The sequence below is a fragment of the Delphinapterus leucas genome, chromosome 6, assembly GCF_059928025.1.
Source record: "Delphinapterus leucas isolate spDelLeu-1000000601 "Yukka" chromosome 6, BTC_Dleu_Yukka2, whole genome shotgun sequence".
Lineage (NCBI taxonomy): Eukaryota > Metazoa > Chordata > Mammalia > Artiodactyla > Monodontidae > Delphinapterus > Delphinapterus leucas.
In genome coordinates this window covers 63,152,013-63,172,458 of record NC_143134.1, presented here as the reverse complement: position 1 = coordinate 63,172,458, position 20,446 = coordinate 63,152,013, and the positions used below count along the sequence as shown (strand labels likewise).

Here is a 20,446-nt window from a genome sequence, read left to right as displayed (position 1 = left end):
ATGTGTTTGTGTTTTTTACGGTTTTTTCCATGTAATTTATTTCCCATCTCACAGTGTTGCGGTTGGAAAAGATGCTTGATATGATTTCAATTTTCTTAAATTTACCAAGGCTTGATTTGTAACCCAAGATGTGACCTATCCTGGAGAATATTCTGTGTGCACTTGAGAAGAAAATGTAATCTGCTGTTTTCGGATGGAATGTCCTATAACTTTCAATTAAATCTATCTTGTCTATTGTGCCATTTAAAGCTTGTGTTTCCTTATTAATTTTCTGTTTGGATGATCTGTCCATTGGTGTAAGTGAGGTGTTAAAGTCCTCCACTATTATTGTGTTACTGTCAATTTCCTCTTTTAGAGCTGTTAGCATTTGCCTTATGTATTGAGGTGTTCCTATGTTGGGTGAATATATATTTAGAATGGTTATATTTTCTTGGATTGATCCCTTGATCATTATGTAGTGTCCTTCCTTGTCTCTTGTAACAAACTCTATTTTCAAGTCTATTTTATCTGACATGAGTATTGCTACTCCAGCTTTCTTTTGATTTCCACTTGCATGGAGTATCTTTTTCCATCCCCTAACTTTCAGTCTGCATGTGCCCCAAGGTCTGAAGTGGGTCTCTTGTAGACAGTATATATATGGGTCTTGCTTTTGTATCCATTCAGTGAGTTTGTGTCTTTTGGTTGGAGTATATAATCCTTTCATATTTACGGTAATTATTGATATGTATATTCCTTTTACCATTTTTTTAATTGTTTTGGGTTTGTTTCTGTAGGTCCTTTTCTTCTCTTGTGTTTCCCACTTAGAGAAGTTCCTTTAGCATTTGTTGTAGAGCTGGTTTGGTGGCGCTGAATTCTCTTAGCTTTTGCTTGCCTGTAAAGCATTTGATTTCTCCATCAAATCTGAATGAGATCCTTGCCAGGTAGAATAATCTTGGTTGTAGGTTCTTCCCTTTCATAACTTTAAATATATCATGCCATTCCCTTCTGCTTTGTAGAGTTTCTGCTGAGAAATTAGCTGTTAATCTTATGGGTGTTCCCTTGTATGTTATTTGTGTTTCTCCCTTGTTGCTTTTAATAATTTTTCTTTGTTTTAATTTTTGTCAATTTTATTACTATGTATCTCGGCTTGTTTCTCCTTGGGTTTATCCTGCCTGCGACTCTCTGCGCTTCCTGGACTTGGGTGGCTATTTCCTTTCCCATGTTAGAGAAATTTTAGACTATAATCTCTTCAAATATTTTCTCGGGTCCTTTCTCTCTCTCTTCTCCTTCTGCGACCCCGATAATGCAACTGTTGGTGTGTTTAATGTTGTCCCAGAGGTCTTTTGGGCTGTTTTCATTTCTTTTCATTCTTTTTTTCTTTATTCTGTTCTGCAGTAGTGAATTCCACAGTTCTGTCTTCCAGGTCACTTATCCGTTCTTCTGCCTCAGTTATTCTGCTATTGATTCCTTCTAGTCTATTTTTCATTTCAGTTATTGTATTGTTCATCTCTGTTTGTTTGTTCTTTAATTCTTCTAAGTGTTTGTTCTTTAATTCTTCTAGGTCTTTGTTAAACATTTCTTGCATCTTCTCAATCTTTGCCTCCATTCTTTTTCTGAGGTCCTGGATCATCTTCACTAACATTATTCTGAATTCTTTTTCTGGAAGGTTGCCTATCTCCACTTCATTTAGTTATTTTTCTGGGGTTTTACCTTGTTCCTTCATCTGGTACATAGTCCCCTGCCTTTTCACTTTGTGTGTCTTTCTGTGAAAGTGGTTTTCATTCCACAGGCTGCAGGATTGTAGTTCTTCTTGCTTCTGCTGTCTGCCCTCTGGTGGATGAGGCTATCTAAGAGGCTTTTACAAGCTTCTTGATGGGAGAGACTAGTGGCGGGTAGCACTGGGTGTTGCTCTGGTGGGCAGAGCTCAGTAAAATTTTAATCCACTTGTCTGCTGATGGATGGTGCTGGGTTCCCTCCCTGTGAGTCGTTTGGCCTGAGGCAACCCAGCACTGGAGCCTACCCTGTTCTTTGGTGAGGCTAATGGTGGACTCTGGGAGGGCTCACACCAAGGAGTGCTTCCCAGAACTTCTGCTGCCAGTGTCCTTGTCCCTGCGGTGAGCCACAGCCACCCCCTGCCTCTGCAGAAAACCCTCCAACACTAGCAGGTAGGTCTGGTTCAGTCTCCTATGGGGTCACTTCTCCTTCCCCTGGGTCCTGATGCACACACTACTTTGTGTGTGCCCTCCAAGAGTGGAGTCTCTGTTTTCCCCAGTTCTGTGAAAGTCCTTCAGTCAAATCTCACTAGCCTTCACAGTCTGATTCTCTAGGAATTCTTCCTCCAGTTGCCAGACCCTCAGGTTGGGAAGCCTGACAGGGGGCTCAGAACCTTCACTCCAGTGGGTGGACTTCTGTAGTATAAGTGTTCTCCAGTTTGTGAGTCACCCACCCAGCAGTTATGGGATTTGATCTAATTGTGATTGCGTCCCTCCTACCATCTCATTGTGGCTTCTCCTTTGTCTTTGGATGTGGGGTATCTTTTTTGGTGAGTTCCAGTGTCTTCCTATAGATGATTGTTCAGCAGTTAGTTGCGATTTCGGTGCTCTCGCAGAACGGAGTGAGCGCACGTCCTTCTACTCTGCCATCTTGAACCAATTTCTCTCAAGAATATATATTTATATATGTATAACTGAATCACTTTGCTGTATCCCCAAAACACATTGTAAATCAACTATACTTCAATTAAAAAAAAAAAAGAAATCAGATCCTATGATTCTCCAATGCCTTAGATAACTCAATTAACTCTCATCTACATTAAAATTATTCATTGTTATTTTTCTATTATTACTGTGCTATATATTTTAAATGTATTAAGTAAGCTTTTTAAAAGCATAGATAGTCTACACCATCTTTGCAACCCAAGTCTTGCAAAATATCTTACACATAACATATGGACAATACAGTTTGAATGGGGTTTAATTTGATGTAATTTAGCAGATTTTTATTATTCACTTCCTATGGAATTTTTTATTTTATGAATATATGATATGTAGAAAATAATATTATAGTACTTTTATAGTGTGGCTTAGAAATTCAACTATGTATACCAATGGTGACATCTAATTTGTGCAAATGTCTTCATTTCTCCTTCTGCCTTAAAAAACCCAGAATTCCAAGAGCTGTTCCTGCTCAGAAATTGTTGCTTATGCGGTAGAATCTTTACCAATGGAATTTCTCCAAACCTCACCGCATATTTATCCTTCACAGGTGATCTTCTTCATCCATTGATGAAACTCCTTTTGTCAAGGATTCTTCCAGTTTCCTACTATTGAACACCTGCTTTTATCCTGTTAGTGTTTGACTTTTAACTAGGAACAGTAATCTCTAAATATATTATTACATTCCTAGAAAAAGATTTTGAGTTCAAAACAAGTGACTTACATATACACTTACTTGTAATCTAAAATAATTTTTTTAATTAAAACATTGAGTTTTGGAAACATTAATGAAAACAGAAATATAGTCATAAAACATGAGAGGCTGAAGGTTTCCTAAAGACCATATGTTTCCACCTATTAAGTTTTAAAATGAGAAAAAACAACTAAGACAGAGGTTAATTAAAATGCTTGCCTCGAATCACATATGCAGTTAGCAAAAGTATCCAGAATGAAAGCTCAACTTTCACACATTCCCAACTTAGGTTTTCACTCAGTATCATACAGCCTTCTGGAAAAGCAAAGCAGCTACCTGAATGCCTGGTCATGGACCTGATCTGCACTATAGCTACAAGAGACCTGGGATCCAGATATTTAGACATTTTTTTATTCCTACCTGAAATTTGGAAAAAGTATCTTTGTCCCCATTTCTTACATCTGGAGTATGCCTTGGAAGGTGAGATCAAGGTTCTGAGAAAGTGTCTATTTATACCCGTGTTTGTACAGCCCTTGAATACTGAGGAAACTAGATATCGTCTCTTTGAGAATAAGCATAACTTTAAAAAAGCAATGCATGCTATTGACTTACTCTGATGCAAACTTGCTTCATGTGAATTATTCAGCTGCTCCTGGCCACTATCTGTAGCTGAATTTATATGCTCAGTTAAACATAAAATCATCAAGTCAGCTACTGGTATCCCTGCCATCAGAAAACTGTATTTTCCTCTCCTGGCATTTAGTATGCTTTAAACCTCACATTTATTCAAACTTGCTCAGGCCAAGTTTTATACTTCCTCTTAGTGCTGTGCTGATTATTCACCCATGTAACTACACTGAGAATTAGCATCAAAATGGAGATCTGAGAACCAACCGTAATAAAGATGTTATGAATACTCATATCTTCAGATCTGAAACTTTCTGCTTTAAGAGTCTAGAGCATAAATGTCAGAGAAAAGCACTAATGTTTGGATTTATGAAGAGAACTCTGATGCCCTCCTGTGGACAGTTAAGGAAAATCTCAAGCTTTCCTTTTACTAGGGCAGCTGTATTTAATGGTATGCAGAGCAAAAGAAGAATGGCATATAAAAATTCGTAAGTACATCTTCTCTAACACACACATGTAGTCTAAACAATATGTATTTCATATAATAATCGTTATTACGGTACACACATACACAAAGAAAGAGTAAACAGCTAAAAGAATAAAGCCAAAATGGTTACAGTGATTATAGCTTAATGGTGTTATTTATTTATTTTTTTTTGCGGTACGCGGGCCTCTCACTGTTATGGCCTCTCCCGTTGCGGAGCACAGGCTGCGGACGCGCAGGCTCAGCGGCCATGGCTCACGGGCCCAGCTGCTCCGCAGCATGCAGGATCTTTCTGGACCGGGGCACGAACCCGTGTCCCCTGCATCGGCAGGCAGACACTCAACCACTGCGCCACCAGGGAAGCCCAATGGTGTTATTTTTAAAACATGAATATGACTTACGTTTTTATAATCTAGAGAAAAATTATTTCCAGTTTGCACAAAATTGATAACACAAGAAGCAATTCAGCAACACAGTAAATTTTATTTTAAATTTAGAGATAGGTAGATAAATTTGGTATGTAATATTTTGCAGACTTTTCTAACAAAGTTAGACATATCCAGGAAGGAGATTTCCTGATGAATATGAACACAAGACAGATACTTCTGCACTATGAATTTTCTTTTTTTTAATAAATGTATTTATTTATTTATTTTTGCCTGTGTTGGTTCTTTGTTGTTGCCTGCAGGCTTTCTCTAGCTGCGGCGAGGGGGGGCTACTCTTCGTTGCAATGCACGGTCTTCTCATTGCAGGGGCTTCTCTTGTTGTGGAGCGTGGGCTCTAGGTGTGTGGGCTTCAGTAGTTGTGGCACACAGGCTCAGTAACTGTGGCTTGTGGGCTCTAGAGCACTGGCTCAGGAGTTGTGGCACATGGGCTTAGTTGCTCTGCAGCATGTGGGATCTTCCCGGACCAGGGCTGCAACCTGTGTCCTCTGAATTGGCAGGCGGATTCTTAACCACTATGCCACCAGGGAAGCCCCTGCACTATAAATTCTTAAAGGGGTTTTTGTCATTTTATTTAATTATCCAGCAAATATTTATTGAGATCCAACAATGTGCTAGTGCTAGAAACAGAGAAATGGAAAATGCTCTCTGTCTTTCAGAGCATCACCATGCAGTGAACAGACATACAGAGCAATGGTAAGTGACTTTGTGGAGGTCTATACTGGATACTGGGGCAGTACAGGCAGGGCATCCAACTCAGATAAAATGGAGGAGCAAAGGAAGCAACTCAAGTGGTCCAAAAGATATGTTTCCTGACCTGAGCTGAATGTTCAAGATCTAACAGAAATTATAGTTAGCCATTAAAAGAGACAGAGGGGGAAAAGTCAAAGCTTCTTTAGTCAGAGAAAATAGGCACTTAGTGTCTGAAAGACTCAAAAGTACACGCTCAGTCCCCCTCACAAGATAATAATTTAGTGTCATGATTCTGGGAAGGGTTACCAGGATGGTTGGTCATGCCTCTTCCTGGATAAACACTGTGAGTTAAGTTTGTGATTAAAAAAAAAGATATAAACTCCTCTTCCTTTGTGTAACAGTCCCCTTCCGGTTTCCACAGTCTGGAGCCCAACGCATACTCTAAATGTGATAGGAGCTGGATGAATCATTATTGAGTGAAATCAGCCTCCCCAGTGATCTAGCTCTTAATTCAAAGACTTTTTCTCTTCCAGTTTTGTTGAGATATAATTGACACACAGTACTGTATAAGTTTAAGGTGTACAGCATAATAATTTGAATAACATACATCATGAAATGATTACCACAATAACTTTAGTGAACATCCATCATCTCATATAGATAGAAAATAAAAGAATTTTTTTTTTCCTTGTGATGAGAACTCTCGGGATTTACTGTCTTAACTTTCATATATAACCTATATAAGGTACATCTTATAACTGGAAGTTTGTACCTTGTAACCACCTTCATCCAATTCCCCTTCCCCACAACTCCCATCTCTGGAGCCAAGTATCTGATCTCTTTTCTACGAGTTTCTTTGTTTCTCTGTTGAAGTATAATTGACCTACAACACTGTGTTAGTTCCTAGTACACAACATAATGATGCTATTATTTCTGTATATTACAAAATGATCACACCAGGATAAGTCTAGTTACCATCCATCACTACATAAAGATGTTATATTATGGGCTTCCCTGGTGGCGCAGTGGTTGAGAGTCCGCCTGCCAATACAGGGGACACGGGTTCGTGCCCTGGTCCAGGAAGATCCCGCATGCCGCGGAGCGGCTGGGCCCGTGAGCCACGGCCGCTGAGGCTGCGCGTCCGGAGTCTGTGCTCCGCAACAGGAGAGGCCACAACAGTGAGAGGCCCGCGTACCGCAGGAAAAAGAAAAAAAAAGTTACATTATCAGTGACTAATTCCCCACATTGTACATTTCATCCCCATGACTCATTTATTTTGTAACAGGAAGTTTGTACCTCTTAATCTCTCTCATCTATTTCACTCGTCTCCCCAATATCTCCTCTCTGGCAGCCATCTGATTGTTCTTTTTAACTAAAGATTTTTACTTGGGAGAAAGTAATTCCTTATCTTGTGATACATTCTTCTTGTGAACTATCAGCATTATAAAATGTTTAAGCTGAAAACTGGACACATGAATTGTTCTGTGAAGAACAGCATCAATTGATAAATTTTGCCAGAAAAGGAGGAAATGCATCCTTTAACTAATTCCCAGGGTAGGGCTGAACTAATTACTAACTAAGTCATATAGGTCATTACAAAAAAAAAAAAAATCAGGAATATATTTTCTCTTTTCAGCAAAGAAAATACAGACTCTTGATTTGAACAGTGGACAAGAATGGTATGAAAATTCTTGAACTTTTCAGGCTAGCTGTATGAATTGGTCAAAAAATTTTTACCACAAGGGACAGAAACCCATCTCACGTAAAAGGAAAAGTTTATTGGTTCTTATAATCCAACCAAGATTAACAGCTCACTTGGTAAAGAGAAGACATGCACCTCAACCTTAGAAACTCATGAAGCAAGCATCTTCAGTGTTGTCAGGACCCTCTGCATCTGTCTACTCTTGGTATATTCTTTCATTGCAAACCTTATTTTTCCACAATGTGGGAACAGTGACCACCAGTGTGTTCATGAGCCTCATACAGAAAGCAGTTACCACTTGAAAAGGACTGACTTTCTCACTTCTAATTTAAAAACTCACAGGCATATATAATGTACCCAGCCTTGGTCAGTTGGGTGTTGGATTTTTTAAAAATTAGGAATTTGGATTAGAGTAGCTGTTTTCAAACCCTGATGGCAACATGAGAGTTATCGTAACTGAGTTACTTAATTGTTCTTGTCTCTGATTCCTCATCTATTAAGCAGAGACCTCTTCTTTATATATGGATAGCACTATGAAAATTAAAAAGCACTATGGAAATGGATAGTATTGGTCCTACTGTTAAACATTAAAGAAATAGTCTTATCTTTCTTGCTTTTCATCCTTTCTTGCTTTTCAAGGGACTCATCTAGAGAGTGTGTCTTGGCCCAAAGTTGTGGAAACTTCAGACAATTAGAAAAGAAGTCTTGACCTTTTAGTAATATTATATCGTCTAGAGGAAATTTCTTATAATCCTGTCTGAAAACCTGTCCTGGATATGGTTTGTGATGCAGAGTTTATACACCTCACTTGTATAGAAGCCTAATTATTTAGAACATTGGACTTTTAATTGAAAAAATATCTAATAGCCAAAGCGAAGACATGTTATGAACCTCTTAGGTAACGTATATATGCAGATAATACTTAACTGATTCTTAAAGCAATTTTCAATAATATCAATTCAGTAGTTCTTTAAAGCACCTTTAGAAATATAAAAAGAATAAAGAGTCAAAAATGATGTGTCCAGAATTTTATTTGGATTTCATTATATTTGTGAATATGTGTATGTGTAATGTAGACCCTAAAATCAGAATTAAAAATCACTGTAAACTGGATAATGAATCTGTCAAGGAAACTTAGAGGCCTACTGAGCATTCAGTTGTGAACCAGGCATGCACTGAATACAGACAGAAGAGCAGAAGACCTGCAAGGCCACTGAGCTATAACCCAGAGCCCAACATGAAACCCAGTGGTCAGCATTGAACAACCAGCCAGAATTGCCCCAAGGACAGGTTGTACCCACCATTGTGATCTCGATGGTCAGGAATGGGGCAAAATAAGCATCATCATAAGGGGAAGAATAAAAATTTTCCAGTATCTTGAAGCTATAGTCCATTTACCTCTGGAGTGCTAAGTGATTTTAATAGGTGCTTCTGGAGATTTTTATTTATCAATTATATTTTAATATGTCACTGTGCATATGACTAATTTTACTTTGAAGAATATTTGTTTTTAATTTGGAGAATATCTACTAATCTATCATGGGATATTAATGTTCTGTGGAACATAGTTTAAGAATTGCTGCCTACCAGATTTAGATGAAGGTCAGGTTAACATATCTGTAATACTTTTCTCATGTCTGCATTTTTCTGAGATAAAGTGGGATACGTGGGATAAGAGGTTAAGATAAGTGCAGAGCAAATGGTAGGTGCACTAGTCAGAAACTAAGGAAATTGAGGCAGGAGAAATGAAAAAGTTAATTATTGGCTACTTGACAATTAGTTTTTCTAACCAGATAATAGCATATAAATTTAAAGTATGTGAAATGGGACTTATGAGATAAATTACTGGCAATCTTTTGAAGGAGACTAGAAGAAACTGAGAACAACAAAGAAGTTTGGGTATCTAATGGACGTTTGTAATGGTGGAACAGAAGGGAACTAGGAAGATATGAACTGCTAAGTGAGATTCATTTGAAATTTTGTTTAACAATATTCCTGGTGGTGACATACCCTAGTTTGCCGGGAAAGAAATCACCTGCTTGCTTTGGCTTACATTCTCTGGCTGTCAGTGGGTAACACCAATTATGCTCTGGGAATATACAGATGAAGCATTGTTTATCCTCCATATAAAACTTTACACGTGAATAGGTAACTAAAAACCATGAATATTTATAGCTCTAAATTATACAAAGCAAGGTCCTCCACATTGGAAATCAATTAAATTTTAGCTTCCCACAGGATTTATTAACCTCCAGACTACCTGTCTCTCCTTTCCCAATGAGTTTCCTATAAATAAACATGACATATAACTCTCTATGTGTGTGTGTGTGTGTGTGTATGTGCATGTGTGTTAGGCTGGGTCAATAGATGAATGAAGCATAGTCACTGGAATATCAATACGTACTTCTAAATGTAAGTTGGCAGACTTATTTTCAGGTCACAAGGCCCAATGTACGAGGGTAAACTGATTTTAGAAAGATGCTCTTTCTTTCTTTCTCTCTCCCTCTCCCTTTCTGCTACCGTTATTCCTCAGTATATTCTCCTTATTTGTAAACGTCTGAACTGTCACAGAGGTCCAAGTCTTTTCTAGCCACTAGCTAAATCAATGGATTTACAGAGATCAAATCATTATGTTATACACCTTAACATTATAAAGTTATGTCGATTATATCTCAATAAAACTGAGGGGAAAACAAACAAAAACAATGGATTTGAATACTGTAGATACTTGGAACAGAGGAATCATCCACCCAGTAGCATCAGGCTGAGTGTGTTCCTCTTCTAATCCCCAAACCCTGTAGCTCTGTGTAAGTGCAACCATACATATGTCTCTATGTAGTTAGTTACCTATGTCAAATGGATTGCATTCACTGACTAGAAGTTTGTCACCTCTTATCGTTTTTAAGAGTGGTGAAATTTTTAACTCATTAAGAATTTAATGAAATTTTGTTTAAACAAAAATTCTAGATTGATTTAACAATCAATCAAACTTTCTAATGTGAAGTAACACACATACAGACAAATGCATACAGCATAAATTTAGAGTAGTTTAATTGGTGATTATATACCAAAGCCCATGTAACCAACACGCAGGTCAGGAAATTGAAGATTGACAGCATCCCAGGAGTCCCTTCCTGATCCAATCCCTCTCTCCCAACTAGAGGTAACTGTTACTTTCCTTTGTAGTTTTACAAAGTAGGTATGCTTTTTTAAGTATTACATTGTTTTCTCATTTGAACTTAATAAAAGTTGATTTGTCTCTTTGTTGTTTTTTTTCCCTTGGTCTTTTTTCCATGTTTTGTTTTTGTGATTCAACCATGTTGGTACATGCATAAAAATTAGGAAAACTCATTAGTTAATACATGTCATTTTTTGGTAGAATAACTTTGTACATAAAAGCTAAGTATAGAAAAAAGACTGTAGTTGCCCCTGGCAACTGGAAGAGAAGATATTGGTCTTTTTTCATTCTACATTAATCTTCCAAATCAGAGTATAGTCGACTTCCACTTATTAGTTGGCTTACACAAATGTCTTTTTCCCCTTATTGCTATCCTTGAGAATGAGGGCCGTATTCTAGGGCTTGCACTACTGGCTGGCTTTTGGTACAACTCACTGGCAAGAATGAACACCATGGAACATAGCCTAGAAATAGACACTGAAGTAGGTCTCCTTGATCTGAACGGCAATACCAAAGCTGGTTTGGTAAGCAACCCAAAAATGTAACATTTCAGCAAAGTTCCCACATAAAGGTGAGTTTCTATTCTACTTGGTGTCTAATACCTTCTTGACTCGGTCTGAGAGAAAATGAGAAATGTTGCCACAAATACTATCAGTATAAAACTATTTTAATATTTGTAAAAAGTTAAGATAAAAAGAAAAAAACAGATTTCATATTTTCCCCCTCATAATAAGTTCCCAGGTGTTTTCATTACAGTTTTGATACAATAAGTAAATGGTCTTTGAGTGCAGCAAAGTAAAACGTTTTCTACCATGAAGAAACTTATACTATTAATATTTCTGGACCAAGATCATAGATGTAAGATATACTGTGAGATAGTCAACTTGATTTACTTCTCTGATGAGTATGCACACTAGGTATGTGTATGTAGGTACATGAATCAGGGAGATAAGCCGGCCCTAAATTTGTCCTCAAGTGTTTCTTTTCGACTTTGCTTCATGTCTCTATTTCCCATTTCAAAAGCAATCCATTAAAAGTAATTTTGTTCTCCACAGGCTACTAGTAAGTCTTTTGCTCATTTTTAGCTAAGTGTGTCATGACTAAGTAAAAGAGGAAAAACAGCTAACCTACTGAGGGATTAGGTAAAACAGACAGATAATTAACATCACTGGGCAATATACATTTTGAATTTGTAGTCCTAAAGTGAAAACTATTATTTACCTTGAAATCATACTACACTTCTAAATCTTGAAATATATCTTCTCATGTTTACACTGGGGTTTTACCTATATATTTTTATAGCATTTCCTTAAAACATTATTTCATTTTTCATCTGTCCCTACCCACATATACAATAAAGTTATCAAGCTATCATTAGTTTACTGTTTACAAAGAACTTTCTTGTCCACATCTCTTTTGATCTCCCACACAACCCTATTAGTCAGACAGATTTCATCAACAAATATTTACTGGATATCCTCCAGATCTATATTTCACACTGTGGCAAAGAGATGGTACAATGTGTAAGCAAATACAGTCCATACTCTCATGAAGTTTACCTTTTGGTGTGGAAGCCAAAGGACAAATTACTCCAATTAATTATAAGTGACTGGATAACTATAAGTGTCAAATGTTCTGAAGGAGAAGCAAAGACTGCTAATATATGGTGAAGAAAGTGAAAAGAACTTTTACCATGTATTGAAAGTATCATGTCTGTTTTCTTTTCCTTCCTTCTTTCCTCCTCTCTCTGTTTCTCTTTTTAAGTACACACTATACTTTTTCTTCTCTTTTCAGGGCAACGTTATAGTTTTTGTAGGGACAAGTGAGTTTTTTTTAATCACTTGATATAGTGTTCATAAATCTTGAAACCATCCAAGAAAGTGGTATATAGTTTTCTCAGATATGTCTTCAATGCCTATATGATAATGTCATTTTGGTTTTGTTGTCAACGATGTCATCACTGTTGTTCTTGCTGTCTTCTCTCCCCCCCACTGCTGCCAGTAAGGGAAGGAATGTTGAATTCATAGTAATTCTAATCTTTTGAGCCCTCAGGGGATTTAAAAAATAATCTTTACTTATTCTCTCCTGTGGCATTTATCCCACAGATTTAGTTATCATTTTTTTTAAAGTGGAATAAAGTTGTAAGTAGAGGCTTCTCCAATTTTTGAAGAAAAAGAGGAACAAATTTCAGCATAAAACCTAGCAATTACTAACCAAACCTAATAGCCTGGGTTGAGCCCTATCTCGAGGAGCTATCCTCAGTAGAGAAAACAGAAAGTTTGAGTACATCTGATAGGGTTAATAGAAAGTTACATTAAGTGTTAGAGCTCATTACAATTTTCACATAAAATATTATCTGATCATCATTTTGATTTTATATGAAAAAAACACTATTATTAGCACCCAGTATTGAATAATTATCTGAGGCTCTGTTTCTGAGGCTTGTCCAAGGACAGTGAATGGTGAAAACGATACTTTAGAGGCATATAAGCAAAGCAAAAGTTACCTGGAGTATTTTAGATTCTAAGATTATCTTCCTACCAATGGCAAAATCAAATATCAGGAAAGCAAGGAATCTCACACTGAAATACACAGAAACCCGATGTTTTAACTCAATCAAGAAAATTCCCTTTCTCAATTTTGCAATAGGAAATAAGGAAATTCAAATTTGTATGCATACCTTACTTCCTCGAGGTAGCAACGCTTATTGGTTGATGCAGTTGATAAAAATGTTGCCACGATCTCCAGGAGTCTTCAAAGCTGCACTACTTCTTGAGAGAAAAATCTACAATAGTACAGAGAAGAGAGTGGCCTGTTGGCATAAAAAGTCACAGCACACTGTCATCCATCCCATAGATACTAATGCCAGGAAAGGGAGACCTCTTTAGGACTCAATCTATGGCTGCGGTTTGGAGCAATAAAGGAAAGATCTGAGAGGTCAGAGTCACAGAGAAAATATCTCTATATTACAGAAGTGAAGAATTCCATTTTTATCCACAATAGCTAATACTGTCTAGAAACTTCTCAGGCAAGCAAAGAAGAAAAAAAAAAATCAAGCTCACCCCAGATGTCCAGAATATGCACCTTCATTTATTGGGCAGTCATATATGAGAAATGACCTCTCCGGAGGGTGCAATATGAATGATTAAAGCTCCCTTTAATGCTCCAAACTACTTCCAAAGCTCAGTGGGAACTCTGTGTTGCATTACTGGAAAAAAATTGAGTAAATATACCATTTTTCCTCTTTAGACCTCATTCTTGACTTTTTCCTAAATACTCTCTCCAATATAGGAATCACTATTTTTTTCTTCTCCCAAACGTTATAGATGTTATAGCTATATAATTTAGAACAACGAGTGCTTGGGTTTAATCATATAAGAGCATTTCGCCTATTCTAAATACAGGATGTGTGGGTTTTCTTATTTCTAACAGAAGATTTAAAATGTTTTATTTGTTACAATAAATATGTCTTTAGCTAAATGAATTCAACTGGCTTCTACTTTATTGGAATCCATGCTAAATGTAGGAATCGCTTGGAATGAATGGACTTTAAAGAATATACTTGAGAGTGGGGGAGTTAGTCTCTTTTCTAGGAAATGAATAATCAGAAAAATAATAGTTCACCCAGAGAAGTGAAAGTCAATGAACAACATGGAAGCTGACTGTGAAAGCTTTCAGAAGATAGATAAAGCCAGTTAGTATTTGGGATTACAGATATCATGAAATATTATAAAATAATGATATCCAGAGGTAAGGACAGGGAATGAAGAAAAAATAGAAGAAAATTTGAGCATCTATGGATATAAAGATACACTATCCCAAGCATGGAGCTTTTCTCAATTAAAGCAATGGTCTTTACTAGAATGTTTTTGCATATTAATCCCCTAACTCAAAGTAGACACTCACATAATTGTGGAAAGGAAGGAGGAGGGTAGGGGAAAAGAGAGTGAGAAAGACAGAAATGAAACAGAAGCCAATGATGAGCATCCCAGAACCTTTCCTGTGCCCTCTTGACTCAGAATCATCCCTAATACTTGTCTGTCATTTCTCCTCACCTTTTCCTGCCCTAGGTAAGAGATACCAATTTTGCATTCTAGCCCCATCTTCTTCCACTTATATCTTACTGCCTTTTTGTAAAGCACACCAAGTTGGAAAATTCAGTAAAGAATTAATTCTTGTCTATCTCCAACCAGGTCCAAGGCAGAAGGCAGAAGGTTGACCCTCCCACTTCGCAAGGAAAGAGGTAACAGCTGTATTACTAGGTAATTTAACCAGATCATACAGTGGGTGGAGGCAGTATCCTTTTTGAATGGATGCACTGAACTAAGAAAAGACCACAGAACTGATTCCTATAGAGGTTTTTGTTTGTCTGGGTTTTTTTAGTCGTCAAGTTATAACTCCTAATTAATAGAGAGCCAAACTCTTTTATGTGAGTAAAATTCCAGAAACAAATCCAATTGCATATCCCACTCCAGTCAATAAATCAAGTGAGATAAAAGAATGAGTCACCATGCTGGTGTCCTTTTCATAAAGTAAAAGGTTTTTTTCTTCCCCCAGAAAGGGGGGCTTACATGCTAAAATTTTCTTTCTGATAAAAGAGGATGAGCTGATTCTCATGACTGAGAAAGAGATTAGCTACTGAGTAAGAGTCATAATGCTCACAGGAACCACATATAGCATTAAGCATGGAAGTCTTGTAGTCTTATGATCCATTGTATGATTTATACATAATTCAGGTCCCAGAACTGGTAGTGCTATACTTACCAGTTGTATCCGTCATAGCTACACCTTCCATACCCCTATTTAGCAATGGTTGAGGAGGATACCTAATGCTCTCTAAGATATGAACCAACTCAAGAAAAGGTGACCTGAGTGTATTAGCTAGCCACAGCTTAGCTTGCATTTAGGCTCCATTCAAAAAAAATAGGAGAACTTGCTATGCCCCCTGACTTCCCCATCTTTAAATGACAAACAGACAGAAGCAATGTGCCAGTGACCTACATTAACCCTTAACTTAAAGCAGATAGAAAGAACAATTACACTAATTGGTACCAGATTCTGTTCTATGCAATAATTCAGTATATACGTATAACAATCTAATTCTAACATCACCACCACAAGCAAGATAATATTTTTACCTTTTTGCAAAAGAAAAATAGAGAATTCGCAAAGCTAATAATTTGCCTATGATCAGACTATTGGTAAAAATTTGAACCTGGCTCTATTTGACTCAAAATCTTATACTATTTCCATGCTGACATAATTTTTTTTCCCTGACACACAAAAAGCTGTAAAATAATTAAGTATACAACTTGATGAGTTTGGAGGTAAGTAGACAGGTATGAAATTATCACCACAATCTAAGCTATAAGCCTATTCATTACCACTGAAAGCTTTCTCCTGTCTTACTATTATTACTATTTGTGATAAGAACATGAGATCTAGTCTCATAGCAAAATTTTTAGTATACAATACAGTATTATTAACTATAGGCACTATGCTGTACAGTAGATCTCTAGGACTTATTTGTCTCATATAACAGAAACTTTGTATTTTTTGACTAATACTTCCCTGCTTTCTGCTTCCTCTAGCCTCTGGCAACCACCATTCCACTCTCTGCTTCTATGAGTTTTACTATTTTAAATTGCTCATATAAGTGGTACCACATCATATTTGTCCTTCTATGCCTGGCTTATTTCACTTAGGATGTTTTCTAGGTTCATCTGTATTATGGTGAATAAGATTTCCTTCTTTTTTTTAAGCTGAATAATATTTCATTGTATGCGTATACCACATTTTCTTTAGCGACTCCTCCCGATGGTGGATTTTTAGGTTGCTTCCATGTCTTGGTTATTGTAAATAATGTTGTAATGAATATGAGAGTACAGATATCTCTACAAGATCCTGATTTAAATTCCTTTGCATACACACCAAAAAGTGGTATTGCTGAATCATATGGTAGTTCTATTTTTAGTTTTTTGAGGAACGTCCACATTGCTTTCCATATTGGCTTAACCAATTTATATACCCACTTAACAGTATACGAGAGTTCCATTTTCTCCACATCTTCTTGGTGAGATAACATTTATCTTTTTTTTTTTAAATAAAAGCTATTCTACCAAGTGTGAGGTGATATCTCATTGCAGTTTCATTTGCATTTCCCTGATGATTAGTGATATTGAGTTTTTTTCATTTATCTGTTGGCCATTTGCATGTCTTCTTTGGAGAACTGTGTACTTGGTTCCTTTGCCCCTTTTTTAAAATCAAGGCATTTATTTATTTATTGCTACTCAGTTGTATGAGTTCTTTATATGTTTTGGATAGTAAACCCTTCGAGACATATGATTTGCAAATATTATTTTCCCATTCTGTAGGTTGTCACTTCATTTTGTTGATTTTTCATATATATATATATATATATATATATATATATTCTGCAAACAGATAATTTTACTTCTTTCTTTTCAATTTGAATGCCTTTTAAATTCTTTCTTTGACTAATTGCTCTGGCTAGGACTTCCAATACAATGTTTGAATAGAAGTAGAAAGAGTGAGCATCCTTGCCTTGTTCCAGATCTCAGAGACAAAAGTTTTCAGTTTTTCACCATTGAATATGATGTTAGATGTGGCTGTTTCCTACATAGCCTTTATTGTAGTGCAATGAATTCCTTCTGTACCTAAATTTGTTGAGAATTTTTATCATGATAAGGTGTTGAATTTTGTGAAATACTTTTCCTGCATCTATTGAGATAATGTGATTTTAATTCTTCATTCTGTTAATGTGGTATATTAATTGATTTGCACATGCTGAACCATTCTTGCACCCGAGGGATAAATCACACTTGGTCATGCTATATGATCCTCTTAATGTGCTCTTAAATTTGGTTTACTAATACTTTGTTGAAGATATCTGCATCCATGTTAAAAAATCCATGTTCAGGTATATTCACCTGAACTTTTCTTGTGGTATCTTTTTCTGTCCTTTGATATCAGGGTGATACTGATCTCAGTGTTTATAAATGTTCCCTTTTCTATTTTTTGAAAGAGTTTGAGAAAGATTGATAATTCTTTAAATGGTCTGTAGAATTCACCTGTGAAGCCATCTGGTCCTGGGCTTTAATTATTTTTAAGTATAAAGTTATTGATTACTGATTTAATTTCCTTTATCATACTGTCTTTATCCAGCAGAAAATTATAGCTTGAAATACTGTGGAAAATGTATTAATTTAGCATTTTGTTAAATACCTTCTAGGCACAAGGCTGTACACAATCATTAAATTTTATGAAGAGAAACGTATTCAATATTTTTTTTTAATTTCAGAGACAATACACTATGTAAAATTTTCAGGAGAATTTATTTCTTTGTAGTAGTTTTTATTCCATTCATTTGTTCAGCAAGTATGTATTCAGTACTACTAAGTACCATGCTCTGTTCTAGCACCTGTGATGGAGCTATGTGCAAAGGAGACCATCATGTCTCCTTTGTCATCATGGAGCCCACCTTCTCTTTTATGTAAGTGTAAGTATGTTTGTGTATTGCCTACAAACGTAAAAGAAGTGTTTTAGAAATGGAAGATTGAACAGGAAGAGTGAAAAATGAAGGGTGAAAAAGTTTAGGTGAAGCACAACAAAGCAGAAATTTCACAACATATAGTGATCATCTGTGTGTTCAGGCCTAAGCCCTAGTCACAGAACTCTAAAAAAGAGAAAAGAAGAGAAAAATATGTGTTATTTATTTTAGGCCAATAATAATTTTCCTTAGTTTTGGAAATTTTAAGGTTCATTTTTTGCTTTGTAGAAAAATAACATGAATGTCTTTAGCTTCACCCATTTGGGGGTACAAATAACATCAACATTTGAATCTCATTAGATTGTTGGCATGGTCCTACATGATATCCAAACTCAACATCCATCTCCCACTGTATCCTCAGTAATTTCTGGGATTTCAGAAAAGTTTTCTCATGTACACACATGTATTTTTATTTTTCAGTTAAAACAACCCTCTTCTCTGCATCTGTAACCTTCTTGAGCGTGCAGCTATGCTGTTTCAAAATTTAACCTCTCTTCCCATAGGAGCTCAATACCAATCTCTTTTAGAGGCAGGGACAAATGTCATACCAGTCTCTTTATTTTCATTTATCCTTTGCTCATTCTGAGCATCTGTGCACCTATGTTCTCCTTCCTCCACAAAATTGGTTTCCCTCTTTTCCCATTTCTGTTTTTAAAAAATTATCAAAACCCTTACATATATCAACTCACACCAGTGAATGCTTGGAAGCAAGGTGTATCACCAGTCTCCTAAATGGAATCTAATTTTCTATAAGATTGGGACAGTCACTGAATTGCTCTAGGCATCATGTTTTTCATTTTTTAAATGGTAGATTTTAAATCTCCTTGGCATTTTTCCTATTCAATATAATTTTTAAAATTGTAAAAAGTTCTGTTTTTTCCTTAAAAATAATCAAATGAGTGTTTTACAGGGTTTATTTTTTTAAAAAACCTTTTAAGATGTTAAAACATATTTATACCTATAAATCTTTACAATTCTCCCAGAGTTTCTGTTGCATGCATATTTAATTTGTAGGCTGAGGGATCTGGGATAACAGTATCCTACTATAAAATGTCCTTGTAGAATAAAGTAGATAGAGGCAATCTTCTGGAAAATAAATTATGTCAAGGCTATAGATTTAGAGAAAGCAAATTCCTCTTCACACAATTATGGGTCTCCCCTCCCCCAAAGAAGCCTGCTAGTTCTTATCCATAGTTCTTTTTTCCAGAAAAAAAGCTGGAATATTGATAAAAATTAATTTGTCACTGAGACATATGGAACTGTGAGTGCTAGGAATGAAAGAATATTTATAAATAAAATATGAAGTAAATAACTAAGAAAAATATCAAAGAACCACTAATCAGCATGAAACTTAGATTACACATATGATTCCGGCATAAATATCAGTGTATAAAAAAATTATGGAAGGTTTGAGTGACTTTTCTCATTAATCATTTATTTTTTGATTTTACTTAAGGGCAAATTCTGTAAGCTGATTAAAAGGAGGTTTTGCAGCCATGTGCTTCCTTCTATGACATACTGCCCTAGACTACAATAACTGTACAAATAAGTCAACAAAAATACCAGGAAGCATCCTTTGGTATAAGCAAGGTTTCACAAAATGAAAAGAGATCAGTTATACAGTTAGTCCTTAATTATTTATTTCTAAGAAGTTATGACCATTGGGGAGCACACTGCAGCACTATTTACAATAGCCAGGTCATGGAAGCAACCTAAATGCCCATTGACAAAAACATGGATAAAGAAGATGTGGTACATAAATACAATGGAATATTACTCAGCCATAAAAAGGAACGAAATTGGGTCATTTGTAGAAACATGGATGGATCTAGAGACTGTCATACAGAGTGAAGTAAGTCAGAAGGAGAAAAACAAATATCGTATATTAATGCATACATGTGGAACCGAGAAAAATGGTACAGATGAACCAGTTTGCAGGGCAGAAATAGAGACAGAGATGTAGAGAACAAACGTATGGACACCAAGGGGCAGGGGTGGGGGTGTGATGAATTGGGCGATTGGTATTGACATGTATACACTGATGTGTATAAAATGGATGACTAATAAGAACCTGCTGTATAAAAAAAAATAAAAATTCAAAAAAAAATAAGTTATGACCACTTCCGTGGTTTCATGCAATGCCACCCACTCATGGACCCTTAGAAATACAGAGCAGAAATCTAGTACTCTCCCCTGTGGAATGGAGTTAAAAATATTCTTAGGTCAAACCTCATAATACATCTATATTTCCTTGAAACTCTAAAGCAATAAGAAAGGGGAAAAGACTCAAACTGAACTAGAATCCATTATTTTAAGCCAGTAATGGTTATATTTTATGACTTCTAGTCATTATTTAAATGAA

General features: G+C 36.1%; 1 long non-coding RNA gene across 1 annotated transcript in view; it reads right to left on the bottom strand.

Annotated features, from left to right (window-relative positions):
* LOC111174678 (uncharacterized) overlaps positions 1–13,899 on the bottom strand; it is a 412,027-nt gene extending 398,128 nt beyond the window's left edge. Inside the window, exon 1 of the long non-coding RNA XR_002644542.2 lies at positions 13,195–13,899. This is a non-coding gene — a long non-coding RNA (uncharacterized LOC111174678). The remainder of the gene's footprint in view (positions 1–13,194) is intronic.
* Between the last annotated feature and the right edge of the window lie 6,547 nt (positions 13,900–20,446).